The sequence below is a fragment of the Oryctolagus cuniculus genome, chromosome 1, assembly GCF_964237555.1.
Source record: "Oryctolagus cuniculus chromosome 1, mOryCun1.1, whole genome shotgun sequence".
Classification (NCBI taxonomy): Eukaryota; Metazoa; Chordata; class Mammalia; order Lagomorpha; family Leporidae; genus Oryctolagus; species Oryctolagus cuniculus.
The window spans coordinates 99504056-99519259 of record NC_091432.1 but is presented as its reverse complement, the minus strand read 5'-3'; the positions used below and the strand labels follow the sequence as shown (position 1 = coordinate 99519259).

The following is a 15204-nucleotide window of genomic DNA, read 5'->3' as shown; positions in this document are numbered from 1 at the left end:
CTACTTTTAGAATTTATTTTAGCTTCCGTGTGTGGCACAGTGTCTGACCCTTGGCTGGGATTGAAGTGACAAATGCCTCAGTATTTCTAGCATTTGAGATAAGCCAACTGCAGAGGATTTGAAGCCCAGTCAACTAAGAGTGTCACATTTCAAATAAGTCCGATGGTTCAGTGCTCCCTAGACTTTCCTCCTGAACTGGTCTCAAGGGCAGCAGGAGAATAAATCAATTCTACTCGGGGGTCTAGGGCCTAGCCTGAAGCTTCTGTTAAAAATGCAAAATTTCTTTGAAGTCTTGTGATTTATTTTTAGAATTCACAAGAACTCTTTCTGTTACCCTATATTATCTTCATGATTACTTTAATACAAATATTTAGAATTATTTACCACTGAGCAGAACTCAAACGAGAGTCATGTCTTTAACGTTTGATTGTTGTCATTATGTAAAATGAGCTCATCATTAATAAGCTACAGTTATGAAGAGAGAAAAATAGAAAATACAACCTTACATATATGCTATAAAGGAGACATATGAAATAGACATTTCTTAAGCATGTTGCTAGAATATTCCATGAGAGAACAAATCTGTTACTGTGCTAGTTCTGATGTGACCATGGAGAAGGGGAAATATCATTGAGCCTCCTCCTTCACTGCACCTTTCATGAAGGCATTCCTTGCCCAGAGTCCAATCTGTCACTGAGGCTTTGCCCACACAGCATTGTGATTCTCAGCCTGGCTGCACCCAAAGAAAGTCAATTTTAAGTCAGGGGTGATTTTTCAAAATCCTGGTACTGGATCTGCTTCAGGCCAATTAAATAAAAATGTCAGGGGGTAGGACCTAAGCACCTGAGGTCCTGTAGAGGATTACATGGGGTAGCCAGAGTTGAGACTCACTGATACCAGCGCTTACTTCTCAAGTACTGATGTGACTGTGAATCACCCAAAGTCCTATTTAAATGCAAATTACAATTCAGTTCTGAATCTGATTCAATCCCCGGGTGGGGCCCGAGAGTCTACATTTCAGACAAGCTTCTAAGTGATGTCAGTTCCACAAATGGCTACACTTGGATTAGCACATTAGGATTACCTGGAAACTCCTAGAAAAACACCAAGCTTCAGCCTATTTCTAGAAGCTGCTACTTCAATAGGCCTTAGAAGGACTCCAGGTGATTCTAATGTGTAGCCAGGATTAAGAATCTTATTTAATGAAACGAAACTGTACTTTGCAAGAAATTCCCAACAAAAGTTGGGAAATAGCAGTGTATGGTCCTCAATATTCTGTCCCTAATTACAGAGTTAGAGAACACATATGCACATGCAACTGCTAATGACTCGGTAGGCAGCACGCCTACTCATGGGCATGTCTAGGGCCTTTGGCAGATTGTTAGCAGTCTTTCCATTACTTAAAGAAAGCATCAGAGGCTCTACCAGTATTTGCGGGTTTGAGAACATGTGCATGTGGTGATAGGAGGGAAATAGTAGAAGAAATGACACAACAGTCCTTCAGGCTCTGGCCTCTCACTAAAGTCTGTGCCCTGGTTCCCACACTTAGAGCACGTGCCATTTATTGGGTCTGCTGTATGTAAAGGCCTGTGCTAGGCACTTTCCATACATTATATCCTTAGCATATGTGGGAGCTAAGGAGCAGAGCCCTCATTAATCAGGTGTAAGAGGTAAAATTAGGATGACCACAGTATCATCTTTTAAAAAAAAAAAGATTTATTTATTTATTTAAGAGTCAGAGTTACACAGAGAGAGGAGAGGCAGAGAGAGGAGAGATCTTTCATCTGCTGGTTCACTCCCTAGTTGGCTGTAATGGCCAGAGCTGCGCTGATCCAAAGCCAGGAGCCAGGAGCTTCTTCTGGGTATCTAATGCAGGGGCAGGGGCCCAAGCAGTTGGGCCATCTTCTACTGCTTTCCCAGGCCATAGCAGAGAGCTGGATCAGAAGTAGAGCAGCCAGGATTCAAACCAGCACCCTTATGGGATGTCAGCACTATAGGTAGCGGCTTTACCCACTACGCCAAAGCACTGGACCCGGTATCATCTTTTTTTTTTTTTTTTTTTTTTTTTTTGACAGGCAGAGTGGACAGTGAGAGAGAGAGACAGAGAGAAAGGTCTTCCTTTGCCATTGGTTCACCCTCCAATGGCTGCTGTGGCCAGCGCACCGCACTGATCCGAAGCCAGGAGCTAGGTCCTTCCTCCTGGTCTCCCATGGGGTGCAGGGCCCAAGGACTTGGGCCATCCTCCACTGCACTTCCTGGCCACAGCAGAGAGCTGGCCTGGAAGAGGGGCAACTGGGACAGAATCCGGCGCCCCGACCGGGACTAGAACCCGGTGTGCCAGCGCCACAAGGCAGAGGATTAGCCTAGTGAGCCGCGGTGCCAGCCTGGACCCAGTATCATCTTAATCTCTGTTGGGGACTGCATGCAAATCATGCTTCATTGTAGATTTCTGATTTCCAAACCATTTGATTATCTTTTAAGTTTTGCCCCCAGATTCTCCAGTCTTCTAAACTACCAACCTAATTAGATAAAGTTGACAATTGTAATTCTCCGTGTAATTTCTCTGCCAATTTTCACCTCTGCTATTTCCCCAACTTCCTGTGACTGGATCTACAGATAGGTCCCATTTGCAAACCACATAATGTTCCACCTTTGTAGGGGTAAGATACCCACTAATGATGTCACTTGTGGGGTTACGAGTTACGTCTATGTCTTTCACACTTGGAATGCCTAGTCATGAGGGCTAAATCCCTGACTCATGAGACTCCTTGTATGTATAACCTTGCCCGGGACCTTGGGTCTCCTGAATCATCATAGTACTGTCAATGTTATCCACATCCACTCAAAGCCTGCCTGGCCACCTCAAATATATGCTAATTCTCTGGAACCAGAACCAGAGCGCTGAAGCCCAGTTGTTATTTCAAAAACCAGCCCATCACCTTGACCTTACACTAGCTTCTTTCTCTTTAGTCCATTCACTCCTTCAGCAACTTCTTATTTTGAAACTGACATGTGTTGGGCATTGTACTAGACATTAGGGATAAAACAAAAAAATAGATAAAACCCATTCACAGGAAGGCTGTGATTTGTGGGGGAGACAAGTATTGGAGTGCTGTGGGGGAGATTCAAGGCAAAAGGGACATCACAAACAATGACTCAAAGGTCAGAGAACATGACGAATTTAGGATATTGAAAGTATCTGCATGGTTGAAGCAGAGAGGGTCTCTCCAACCACTGGCACTAGTTATGGCACAGAAGGCCAAATCTGGTGATTCTGACCATGTCACTTTGACTTCCAAGTTGGAGCATTTCTGGGATCCCTGTCCATCAGGCTTCAGTCACTGGGAGGGACCTCCTGCCACCAAAAATTATTTGAAACTATGTCTGTGGTCACACAGAGCTTGGACAATGGGTCTTGGGTCACACAGTTACAGCCAGGTCAGTTCTCTCTACTTACCATGTCACCCTGTTGAGCAGCTCTCTGTTGGGTGATGTTTCCCTCTTCTTGCCATAAATCTTAGGGCATCTTGTGGTTGAGCTGCCCACATTTAATGCCAATCATTTGAATCAAAAAATACATTTTACAGTTCTGGTTTAGATTTTTCAATCTAGTGTTCTCTAAAATCACTAAATTGGATATTTTCTGGAATGTACCATTTTGTATAACTATTATGTTGAAATAAACACACAGGCTTTTATGGGTTTCTGATAGTCCCAACATCTTATCTAGTCTCTATCTCCCCTCCCTGGGGCTACAAAATAATGGCTTCATAAGACACAAGAAATTTTCCAGATAATCCATGGCCCAAGCACATGGCTCTAAGAGAAGAGCTCCAAGGTACGCCAACCTGATCAGCTCCCCTAATCATGTTTCTATGTTTGCTCCATTGACCTAGGCAGGAGTGTGTGAAAATGGTCATGAAATTGTAGTTCTTCCATTGTTTTCTAATTTAATTTGGGGCTCTCAATCAATGTAGAGGACATATCAAGGGGATGTCTTCACTGTCCCTTTTGCCATAAGTCTTAGGGTGCCACACTCAGCCCCCAGCCACCCCATACTTATATGGGATTTCCCAACGCCTTCTTCATTGGGCAGAGTATATCTGTTTCTACCTGGAAATCCCACTACTTAGAATCCTGTCTCTAATGCCTAGAATACCCCAGAAAGTACTTAGCAACAAAATAAATTAGTTCTGATCCCTTTCCCTCTGGTATGCTCTCAGGTATATTTTATAATTTTTCCATTTTCAAAATATTTAAAATTTTTTGTGATCGAGAAGACCCTTCTTAGCTGATCTGCCTGTAGATTCTCCCGTTTCCCTGTCCCACAGGCCTTCCTTCCACTCTCATTCCCAACCACTTCCTGCCATCTGTAATTTCCAAGCCGTCTAAGCTCTCCTCCACTGCAGTGACCTTGCACAGCTATTCCTTTTATCTGAATGCCCTAATCAAGTCCTGCTCATTGGTTTAAGATCGCCATCCAGTGTTATTACTCTTTTGAAATTACACCAGATAATTCCCTCTCTGGGCCTCATGCCTAACCACATTCACAGCACTTATCACATTGCGTTGCTCATCTTTCTCATGTGTGTTTCTTGTCTAATAGCATTCTCCCATATGTTTGATTGTTGTCCCTAGCTAACCCATCATCATCACCATTGGATAAGTATCAGTTGAACACACCATTTACTGTTTGGGTAGGTATAAAAATCTTTGAACTAGACATGTACTCACTTCTGTGACCAAGTGCATGGTTTATGTTCACTGAAGTACAATTTTAAAAGAGGCATGAAAAAAGTTCTAGTACCAAAAGTTTCAATACATTAATGAGCAAACCAAACTTCTTTTTAAACTTTAGGCAATTGAAACAGTTTTTCCAAAGGCAGTTTGCTTCTATATGAAATATTCATAATGCTTGTTTCTTTTGATCTGTCTCTATCAACATCCTGAACAATTTGACGATGTTTATGAATTACTCATCAAAGCCCAAAGTGTTGAGCATATTTTCAAATTCATCTACAAACAGGGTGGTACTGGAGAAATTTCCATTTTTTCACACTGCATAATGTTGGGGTCAGAATTCCTGTATAAACAGAATATTTAAACAAACTTTATTGCATACCTACCATGTGTAGGAACTTTCATCACTTCTATTTAGTTTCCTTTTTTCTTATGAGGTATTTATCTTTATTCAGACCTTAACCGCCAGAAGACTGAGACTCGGAAGAGACAAGTCACAAACCCTAAAATACAGAGCAAATCCAGTTCTCTCCAACTCTGAGATCAGGCAGACAGGGCTCTTCCCAATCGCTACAGCTGCTCCTCTACAGCATCAGGTAAATGGTTATAGGGCATGAGCCACATTGTCTTACTCTGGATAAAGGTGCTAAGAGTATGGTGCCTATAGCTCAGTCACACGGGGTGTGCAACTTATACAATTCTCTGTTTCCCATGAATCTGAAATAAGCCCTAGTATCATCTTTTCTTTGTCTGTTAACTGAGCAGTAGATAATAAGAGAGGAGAATATTGATGGTTGATTAGCTGCTTTCAATGTGTCAGAGTTACTTGTAGGGATTAAGTGGAAATGACAGCTCCATCTACGGCATCAGCTGGTTATACACACTTGAAGGAATTTGTCACATGGTAATTTTCATCTCCTATTTGTTAGAACATTTGGAAGTAAAGCATTTAAGAAAGCATGACCTTTGAATTCATAGATTGTATTTCACTTATGAAAATGTGGACTCTGATGAGTTACTGAATTTTTGTGAATCTTAATTGCCTTATTTATAAAAATAGAGGATAATACCTTTGAAGGATCACTGCTAAATCAGATAATAATTATCAAATTCTTAGCACAATACTTGGCAATTAGTAGGTGCTCAAAAATTAATGGTTAATCTTATTACAACATAAGCAAAATGTATACTTGGTACAAAGTATTCCCTAAAAATGTGTTAGGAATTGGTGATGAGGCCTTATAAAACTCTTGTAAAAGTTAGATATTCATGCTTAAAACCATTTTTTTTTTTTTACTTTTTGTTTATTTCACACACACACACACACACACAATCTTCCATCCAGTGGTTCATTCTCCAGATGCCCACAAGCTGCGGCTCAGCCAGGCTGAAGCCATGAGCTGGAACTCAATCCAAGTCTCCCGCATGGGTGGCAGAGACCCAAGCACTTGAGCCACCACCTGCTACCTACCAGAGTGTGCAATTTTAGTAAGCTGAAACTGGAAGCAAATCCCAGGTACTCTGATATAGGAATCTCAAGTGATGTCTTAACCACTGTGCCAAATACACCATCCCGACCCTGTGCCACGCACACACTTTTTTAAGCAGGAGAAGGAGATAAGTGAATTGAATATGCCTTTGTTTCTGAAAGGTACAACATATTTTTCAAAATGCAAGAACTACTGGAATTATAATACCTGATTGTTCAATTGCTGATTCCTGTGCCAACACAAGACATTGTTGAGAGGCAATCTCTAAAATGGGAATCTGGCTCACTACATTTTAATCCAGCTCCCCACATGATTCTTAAATTCACTGAAGTCTGAGAACCACTAATCCACGACATTCTTACACACTAGCTCTCATTTGCATTTCTAACAGAAAGGATTCAGGTTCTGGTAGGACTGAGAAGTTCACACATTTCTTCTGTCTTAAGATCAAAGAAGTTTTGGCCGGCGCCATGGCTTACTTGGCTAATCCTCTGCCTGCGGCGCTGGCACTCCGGGTTCTAGTCCCGGTTGGGGCGCCGGTTCTGTCCCAGTTGCTCCTCTTCCAGTCAGCTTTCTGCTGTGGCCTGGGAAGGCAGTGGAGGGTGGCCCAAGGGCTTGGGCCCTGCACCCACATGGGAGACCAGGAGGAAGCACTTGGCTCCTGGCTTTGGATCGGCGCAGCGCCGGCCGAAGCGGCCATTGGCGGGTGAACCAATGGAAGGAAGACCTTTCTCTCTGTCTCTTTCTCTCTCACTGTCTAACTCTGCCTGTCAAAAAAAAAAAAATCAAAGAAGTTTTAAATTTTGTTTTTCTTTATATTTATTTGAGAGGCTCAGAAACAGATAGCCAATTCCATTTACTGGTTCACTCCCCAAATGCTTGCAACAGCTGGAGCCAAGCTCCAGTGCTGAAGTCTAGAATACAATCCAGGTCTTCCACATTCCATGGGTGACAGGAATGCAGTTTCATGAGCCATTGTTGCTGGATCCCAGCGCTTGCATTAGCAGGAAGCTGGAATCATTAGTTGGAGCCAGGAATCAAATCCAGACATTCCAATATGGGATGTGGGTGACCTAACCACTAGACTAAATGCCCGATTCTCTATTCCCTTGAACTACAAACTCTCTTTCTTCTCTTTGTCCTATTTTTCTTCCTTCCTCCCCATTTCTCCAAGGAAAGCTGTCCTTGCGCCCTCCACTTACAATTCCTCCACCCAGTTCCAACTCAGCTACCACACTAGTTCTGTAAATTCTTTCCCAAACAAGTTTGCCTCTTTGTACCTCTGTCTACAGCTCTGCTTATGCTATGCTTTGAGTATGTTCTTTTTTTAAAGATTCATTTATTTATTTGAAAGTCAGAGTTACACAGAGGAGAGGCAGAGAGAGAGAGAGAGAGAGAGAGAGAGTCTTCCATCTGATGATTCACTCCCCAGTTGGCTGCAATGGCTGGAACTACACCGAAGCCAGGAGCCAAGAGCTTTCTCCGGGTCTCCCATGGGGGTGCAGGGGCCCAAGGACTTGGGCCATCTTCTACTGCTTTTCCAGGCCATGGCAGAGAGCTGGATCGGAAGTGGAGCATCCGGGTCTCAGACCAGCACCCATATGGGATGCCAGCACTGCAGGCCAGGGTTTTAACCCCCTGTGCCACAGCACTGGCCCCTTGAGTATGTTTTGTTCTCACCAAAACCCATGTTGAAGCTTAATTTTTCAATGTGGCAGAGCTGGGAGGTGCGGTCTAGGGGGCAGTGTCTGGGTCTTGGGTGCAGAGACCTCATGAATAGATGAACGCCTTCTCTCAGGAGTGAGCGAGCTCTGGCTCTCGTGGGACTGGGCTGGTTACGCGAGAGCAGGTTGTGAATGGAGTTCTGCTTCCTCGCTGCCTCTTGCCTCTCACCTACCTGTTCCTGCTCACTCTTGCACTTTCTGCATAAGGCCTCTCCAGAAGCAGCAGCCCCCATCTGGAACTTCCCAACCTCCAGAATCGTCAATGAAATAAACTACTTTTCTGTATGAATCACCTAGTCCCATGCAGTCTGTTAGAGCAACAGCAAATAGATTAGGACAATGGAATAAAAGTTAATTTTTAAGACTCCGAGGTTATATAAGGTGTAACCTTGTATGCAAGTGTTCTATTTTCAGAGAAGATGCTGGAACTGTCTTTCAAATTTTTAATAGCTTTAGAAATACTAAACGTCAATAAGTCTTTCCAAATGATGTCTCATTTTGAGCCTCACATTTTTCCTGGCATCACAGTGTACCCAAGGAATAACAAATCGGGATAAAGCAGTCTTCATTTTAGACCTCAAATTTTAAAAATTCCGAACTTTGTTGCTTCCTTCTTGGGTAAGTAAAGTGAAAATGAGTTTTCTCAGAAGCAGCAATTCCCTCCAGGCCTGCATGATATGAGAGTGGTCTGGGGCAGCGTTCGTAGGCTCCCACAGCATTGCCTGACTCAGATCCAGCTGAGAGCAGCCTCTTTTCCAGCCACTCACCCGTGTCATATTCCCCTGACACTGCTTCAGAAAGGACATAGAGAAAATGAACCTATTTTCATTACATGCTGTGTCTACAAAGATGACAGGAGTAGTGAAACCCACCACCTATACAATCACAGGCACCCTGCCAAGTCCAAGCTAATTTGTCTTCACAACGGCAAGTGTTTCAGAAGCCCAGAGGTTCATGGTGGTGGTCTGACAATTCAGTATGAAAGCTGCTTCTGTCCTTTGCTGAATCCCCACTGAGCTTGCCATTCCACTCGTTTGCAAAGGCATTCACCGTGTCTTCAATCAATTTTGAACTTTCTCTGTTGAGTAGAAAGTGACACCTGGAATCCGAGAGTGGAGGAGCTACACAGGTGACATTGCTAAGCCCTTTTTGTAAGTTCCCACTCCCACCCCCACTCTGTCACACGACTGGAGTCACATTTATAATGTGGGCCACAAGAATAAGCAGAAAGGTGAACTTAGACGATTTCATGTGGTCACCTGTGATAATATCGTCGAATCTGGACTTTGGAAATGAGACAGCCACATGCAATTTGAGAGACTGCCAACACAAAGTTCATTATCCATTATACCATATGTCACTGATTTTAAGTGTGGTTTGGGCCAGTTCAGTCTGAATGTCACTTATGAAAGATCACATCTCTGACATTTACTATGATTGATGATTAGTCTCTGAACCATAAAGCATTCTGCTCATCAGAAGGACGTGTACAGTGAAACGTATTTCCCTTGAATGCTTTTGTACTTGATTCTCTCTCCTCACCCCCACCCCCATTTCCTGCTATTTTTAGTGTCCCAGGTATGTTTATTCTGATACCATAGTGGTTAATAGGGACTTTTAGGTGAGGCTATATTTAATCCACAAATCAATTTTCCAAAATAAAAGGATATATTCTCTATCTATGGTGATGAGGTAAAGCGAGCCCAATAATCAAACCATATGACCACTCCTTCTATGAGAATGAGTGTTGGGGTCTTAAGCCTGTGGCTAGCCCCTGACCAGCAGGGGAAGTACAGGCACTCCCTGACAAGGCGAACGGGAAAGGTACGGTCGACAGGTCAGGCACACTGCAAGCACCCATGAGTTCTGTCAAAGTAGGAACTACTTTATCGAGGAAGTGTACAGGCTTATAAAGCTTACGAAAGACATGCGCAGTAGGGGAGCCAATCAGCGAAAAGGTCATGCAGGCATGGGTGGACCACGCATAGGAGCACCTTAAGCAAAGTATAAGGATCACTCACTGTCCACATGTCCGGAAGTAAAGCAGACCTATCCCTGCTGGTGGTCTGATCTTATGTAGCTTAACTGCAGCAGCCGCAAACACACCCCTCGAACATCTGCCAGGCGCCATATTGTAATGAGATTTTAGGCAATGCCCAGCCAATGAGAATGAAGGAGTATCTCTGCTGGGAGGAAATGACCTATAAGTACCTGACAGCAGGCATATATTTTAATAAGTACCATTTTTATGTTAACTTCAGAAATAGACTAGGTTCTTCTGAATCTTACTTATGATTTGAAAAAAGATACCAGGGGAGGGTGTTTGGCCTAGTGGTTAAGATGTCATTTGGGATGTCTATGTCTCATATCAGAGTGCTTGGGTTAGAGTTGCAGCTCTGCTCCCCGTGGAAGCTTTCTGCTAATGTTTGCCCTTGCAGGCATTAGGTGATGGCTCAAGGAATTGGGTTCCAGCCACTCACATGGGGGGTCTGGATTGAGTTACTGACTCCTAGCTTCCACCCTGGTGGAGACTTGGCTGTTTTGGGCATTTGAAGAGTGAACCAGCCGAATGAGAACTGTCTGTCTGTCCAACTGCCTCTCTGCCTCTCCACTAAATAAAAAAAGAAGTACATAGAGTTAAAATAAAAGATCTCATAATTTTTCCCCATCTGGTTGCCATAAAAAAAACTCAGCCCTGAAATATGAGTTGTTCTGTTCTTACACGATTTTAATTTAAAGTGACTGTAATTCTTCAGTATAATGTCATATTTTCTGGAAAGAGACAAATGTATTCAAATTTTGTTTGGCTCGACTTTCCTTGAAGCTGTTAAGAGTCTGGCTAAGATTAAATTCTAGTCATATTTATTAAATGTTTCTTTTCTTTTAAAAATTATTTTGAAATCTATGCACAGCTTTTAATGCAAGATTATTTATTTGAAAAATAGAGTTACAGAGGAAGAGGAGGAGAGACAGAGACAGAGATGTTCCATACTCTGTTTCACTCCCCAAATAGAGGCAACAGCTGGGGCTGGACCAGGCTGAAGCCAGGAGTCAGAAGCTTCTTCCAGATCTCCCACACGGCTGGCACAGGCCCAAGCACTTGGGCCATATTCTCAGGGACATTAGCAGGGAGCTGGGTTGGAAGTGGAGCAGCTGGGACTTTGACCCGGTGCCAATACTGGATGCTGGCACTGCAGGCAATAGCTTAACCAGCTGTGCCACAGTGCCAGTCCAGCCTTTCTTTAAAGAAAGATTTAATTATTTATTTGAAAGGCAGAGTGACAGGGAAATCTTCCATCCACTGGTTCACTACACAAATGCCAACAAAAGTAAGGTGTAGACCAGGCCAAAGCCAGGAGCCAGGAATTCCATCCAGGTCTCCCATGTGGTAGCAAGCACTCAAGTACTTGAACCATTATCTGCTGCTGCCCAGATCAGCAAGAAGCTAGATAAGATGGGGAGAACCTGGGACTTGAATCAGGCACCCTAATATGGGATGTAGGCATCCATAGTGGTGGCTTAACCCCTTCTGCTACAATGCCTACCTCACATCATTCTTTCTTACCCTTTTCATCAACAAAAACTTCATGACTCTGTTTCATAGCTTTTAGCTTTAAGATTCTGTGACTATAAAATGAGGTGAAGGACTCCATAGTCATATGTGTGTGGTTAAGATTCACCAGGGAACAGAGACGCAAGAGGAGAATGAGTGCAGTCATTATTGTCCATTTTAATATAGTAGAACCCTTTGACTTATACAAACTATGAAATCCTTTCAAATGAATGCTCACATTGCATAGCACCCTGCCATTGTACTTAAACTCTACCACGTAATGCAGGTACAGTTTCAATTGAGAGGTAGGAGAGATACACTGGTAATAATTTGAAGTTACTTTTTTTTATTTAGTAAATATAAATTTCCAAAGTACAGTTTATGGATTACAATGGCTCCCCCCCCCCATAATTTCCCTCCCACTCACACCCCTCCCATCTCCCGCTCCCTCTCCAATTCTATTCACATCAAGATTCATTTTCAATTCTCTTTATATACAGAAGATTGATTCAGTATATATTAAGTAAAGATGTCATCAGTTTGCACCCACACAGAAACACAAAGTGTAAAATACTGTTTCAGTACTAGTTATAGCATTACTTCACATTGGACAACACACTAAGGACAGATCCCACATGAGAAGTAAGTACACAGTGACTCCTGTTGTTGAGTTAACAATTTGACACTCTTGTTTATGGCGTCAGTAATCTCCCTAGGCTCTAGTCATGAGTTGCCAAGGCTATGGAAGCCTTTTGAGTTTGCCAACTTCGATCTTATTCCGACAGGGTCATAGTCAAAGTGGAAGTTCTCTCCTCTCTTCAGAGAAAGATACCTCCTTCTTTGATGGCCCCGTTCTTTCTACTGGGATCTCACTCGCAGAGATCTTTCATTTAGGTCTTCTTCTTCTTCTTCTTCTTCTTTTTTTTTTTTCCAGAGTGTCTTGGCTTTCCATGCCTAAAATACTCTCTTGGGCTCTTCAGCCAGATCTGAATGCCTACTAGCTGAGCACCAAAGGGGAAACCTGTTGAAGTGAAATGGACACTATGAGAAACAGTGACTTGATCAGCCCTTGTCCTGACTGTTGATGTACAATGTAATACTTTATCCATTTTAGTATTTTTTTTTGTTCTAGTACTATTGGTTGAACTCTGCAATTAACACACAATTATTCTTAGGTGTTTAAATTTTAACTGGAAAGTGATCCCTGTTAAATATAAGAGTGGGAATAAGAAAGGGAAGAGATGTACAATTTGGGACATGCTCAGACTTGCCCCAAATGGTGGAGTTAGAAACGTGCCAGGGGGATTCCAATACAATCCCAGCAAGGTGGCATGTACCAATGCCCTCTCACTAGTCCAAGTGATCAACTTCAGTTCACAATTGATCACACTGATAAGTCTAAGAATCAAAGGGATCACACAAACAAGACTAGTGTCTGCTAATACTAACTGATAGAATCAAAAAGGGAGAGAACGATCCAACATGGGAAGTGGGATACACAGCAGACTCATAGAATGGCAGATGTCCTAAATAGCACTCTGGCCTCAGAATCAGCCCTTGAGGTTACTTTTAAATTATTTATACAGCGAATAATTATCTCCTCACCATTAAACCTCTAATACAGTTTCTGAAATACTTTAGCTAGAAGATATTACAAGGTTATTGGGTCAACACTGAAACTTTATTATTATTAATATAAAGAGAACAGAATTCCTGTATTTCATAGATAAAATTCTCAGAAGATATCCATACTTCCCTCCCTCCCTCCATCCATCCCCACTCATTCTGAATTTTATAGCTGGAAGACCTTAGATAAGCTCCACAACTACTCACCATGATTGTTAGTGGCAATGCTGGGGCTGAGAAGCCAGAACATTTTCCGACTGGCAACTTTCAATAATTAGATTCCTCTACTGTAATCTGTCCTTACAGTTCACAGGTTGGGAAAATAGGACAAAATCTTGTTGCTTTAGGTGGTGGCCCAAGGACTGTGTCCTATGCACACTTATACAACTGGAAGTGTGTAAGCATGTGGCTACCCACGAGCAAGTTTCCCTTACCATGGGCTGGAAAACGTGTTGACACATGGCCTGGCTGGATATTCAGGCCTCTCTACTGATGATTCCACTTCTGGAAGTGCAGTTATTTGAGACGGACCCTTCTGAATCTCCGTGAATCTTTCTTACGGCTACTTAAGATAAACACTTTAGCTCTCATTAAAGCTGAAAATGAAAAGGAAATTTCAGCAAGGGTTGAAATGTTAGCTGTGGAGAGGCATAAACCACTCCCCTGACCTCTGAGATTCCCTACAATATCATTGGGTGGTTTCCTTGAAAATGTTATTTACAGCTCTCAGATGTTAAGACCAGCTGCTTACAGATATCTTTCATATCTTTTCCTACTCTCAAGGAACATGATCTAAATATGAATCATCATGGGCATCAAGAGCTTGGCTAAAAAATCTTCCTAGTGACAGAGGATCCTATTCCCTGAGTGGTGCCAGGCGAATTCTTTCCATAGATTCTTCCTCAGAAGAGAGGTAATAGGGCTAAGTGGAAAAAGCATGAGCTTTGGCAACAGTTAGATTTGAATTTTAATCCTGACTCAGTCACTTAGTGATTGACCTAAGACAAATAAATTAAACTCTCTGAGTCAGTTTCTCAACTAAAAATGGAGATATTACCTACTCCAGAAAGTAGCACAAAAAAAATTGTGGATTTAAAAGTACACATAAAGTACCAAAGTATAGCAGATTCTAGATAAATTATAATTGGTGGTTATTATTTTTAAGTTACATCTGGCCACCAAAATGGAGCAGAAATTTCCTATATGTGATAAACTTTTGAGAGTCTATTCCCCTTCCAAGCCTTGTACACTGACCAATGCATGTTGTGTTGGGGCTAGGGAGCTGGATGAGAGGAGACAGAAAAAAGATAGTGCCTGGTCTTTTTACTAAAATTTTAGCATTCTTTTCCACCTTTCTCTTTTCATTCCTTTATTCACTGTTTACCTTAAAAACATTTCTTTTAAAATAAAAAATAATACATCAATACATCCTTGTTAAAAATGTGAACAGAAGCATCCTTGTGATTCCTTTTTTCTGATAAGGGGACAGTCAAAATAGCTGCTGCAGGACCAGCGCTGTGGCCTAGCAGGTAAAGCTGCCGCCTGCACTGCTGGCACTGGTTCGAGTCCTGGCCTCTCCACTTCCAACCCAGCTCTCTGCTATGGCCTAGGAAAGCAGTAGAAGATGGAACTGCTTGGGCCCCTGCACCCACGCGGGAGACCCAGAAGTCCTAGCTCCTGGCTTCAGATTGGCACAGCTCCGGCTGTTGTGGCCATCTGGGGAGTAAATCAGCGGATGGAAGACCTCTCTCTCTCTCTTTCTCTCTCTCCCTCTCTTTATCTCTCTCTCTGCCTCTGCCTCTTTGTAACTCTGACTTTCAAATAAATAAAATAAAACTTTAAAAAATAGCTGCTGATATGGAAATGAAATGCTAGGAAGTAAACATCTTCCTGATGGAAGTAAAAAATATTTTATATATTAATTTTACCATATGGAGTTTAATAAAAATAATGATAATATGTAAAAGTAATGTAATTTCAAATACAGTCACATGGCTAAACTCTTTGTTAATTCCAGTAGTTTGACAGCTGTTGCTGTTGCTGCTAAGGAATTTCCAGTTGGATAATCACA

General features: G+C 42.4%; 1 long non-coding RNA gene across 1 annotated transcript; it reads right to left on the bottom strand.

Moving 5' to 3' along the window:
* Positions 1 to 11963: 11963 nt before the first annotated feature.
* On the bottom strand, positions 11964 to 13861 carry LOC138850557 (uncharacterized). The gene is made up of 2 exons (XR_011390487.1): positions 13341 to 13861; positions 11964 to 12528 (listed from the first exon to the last, which is right to left on the bottom strand). It is a non-coding gene; the product is annotated as an uncharacterized lncRNA (long non-coding RNA).
* Between the last annotated feature and the right edge of the window lie 1343 nt (positions 13862 to 15204).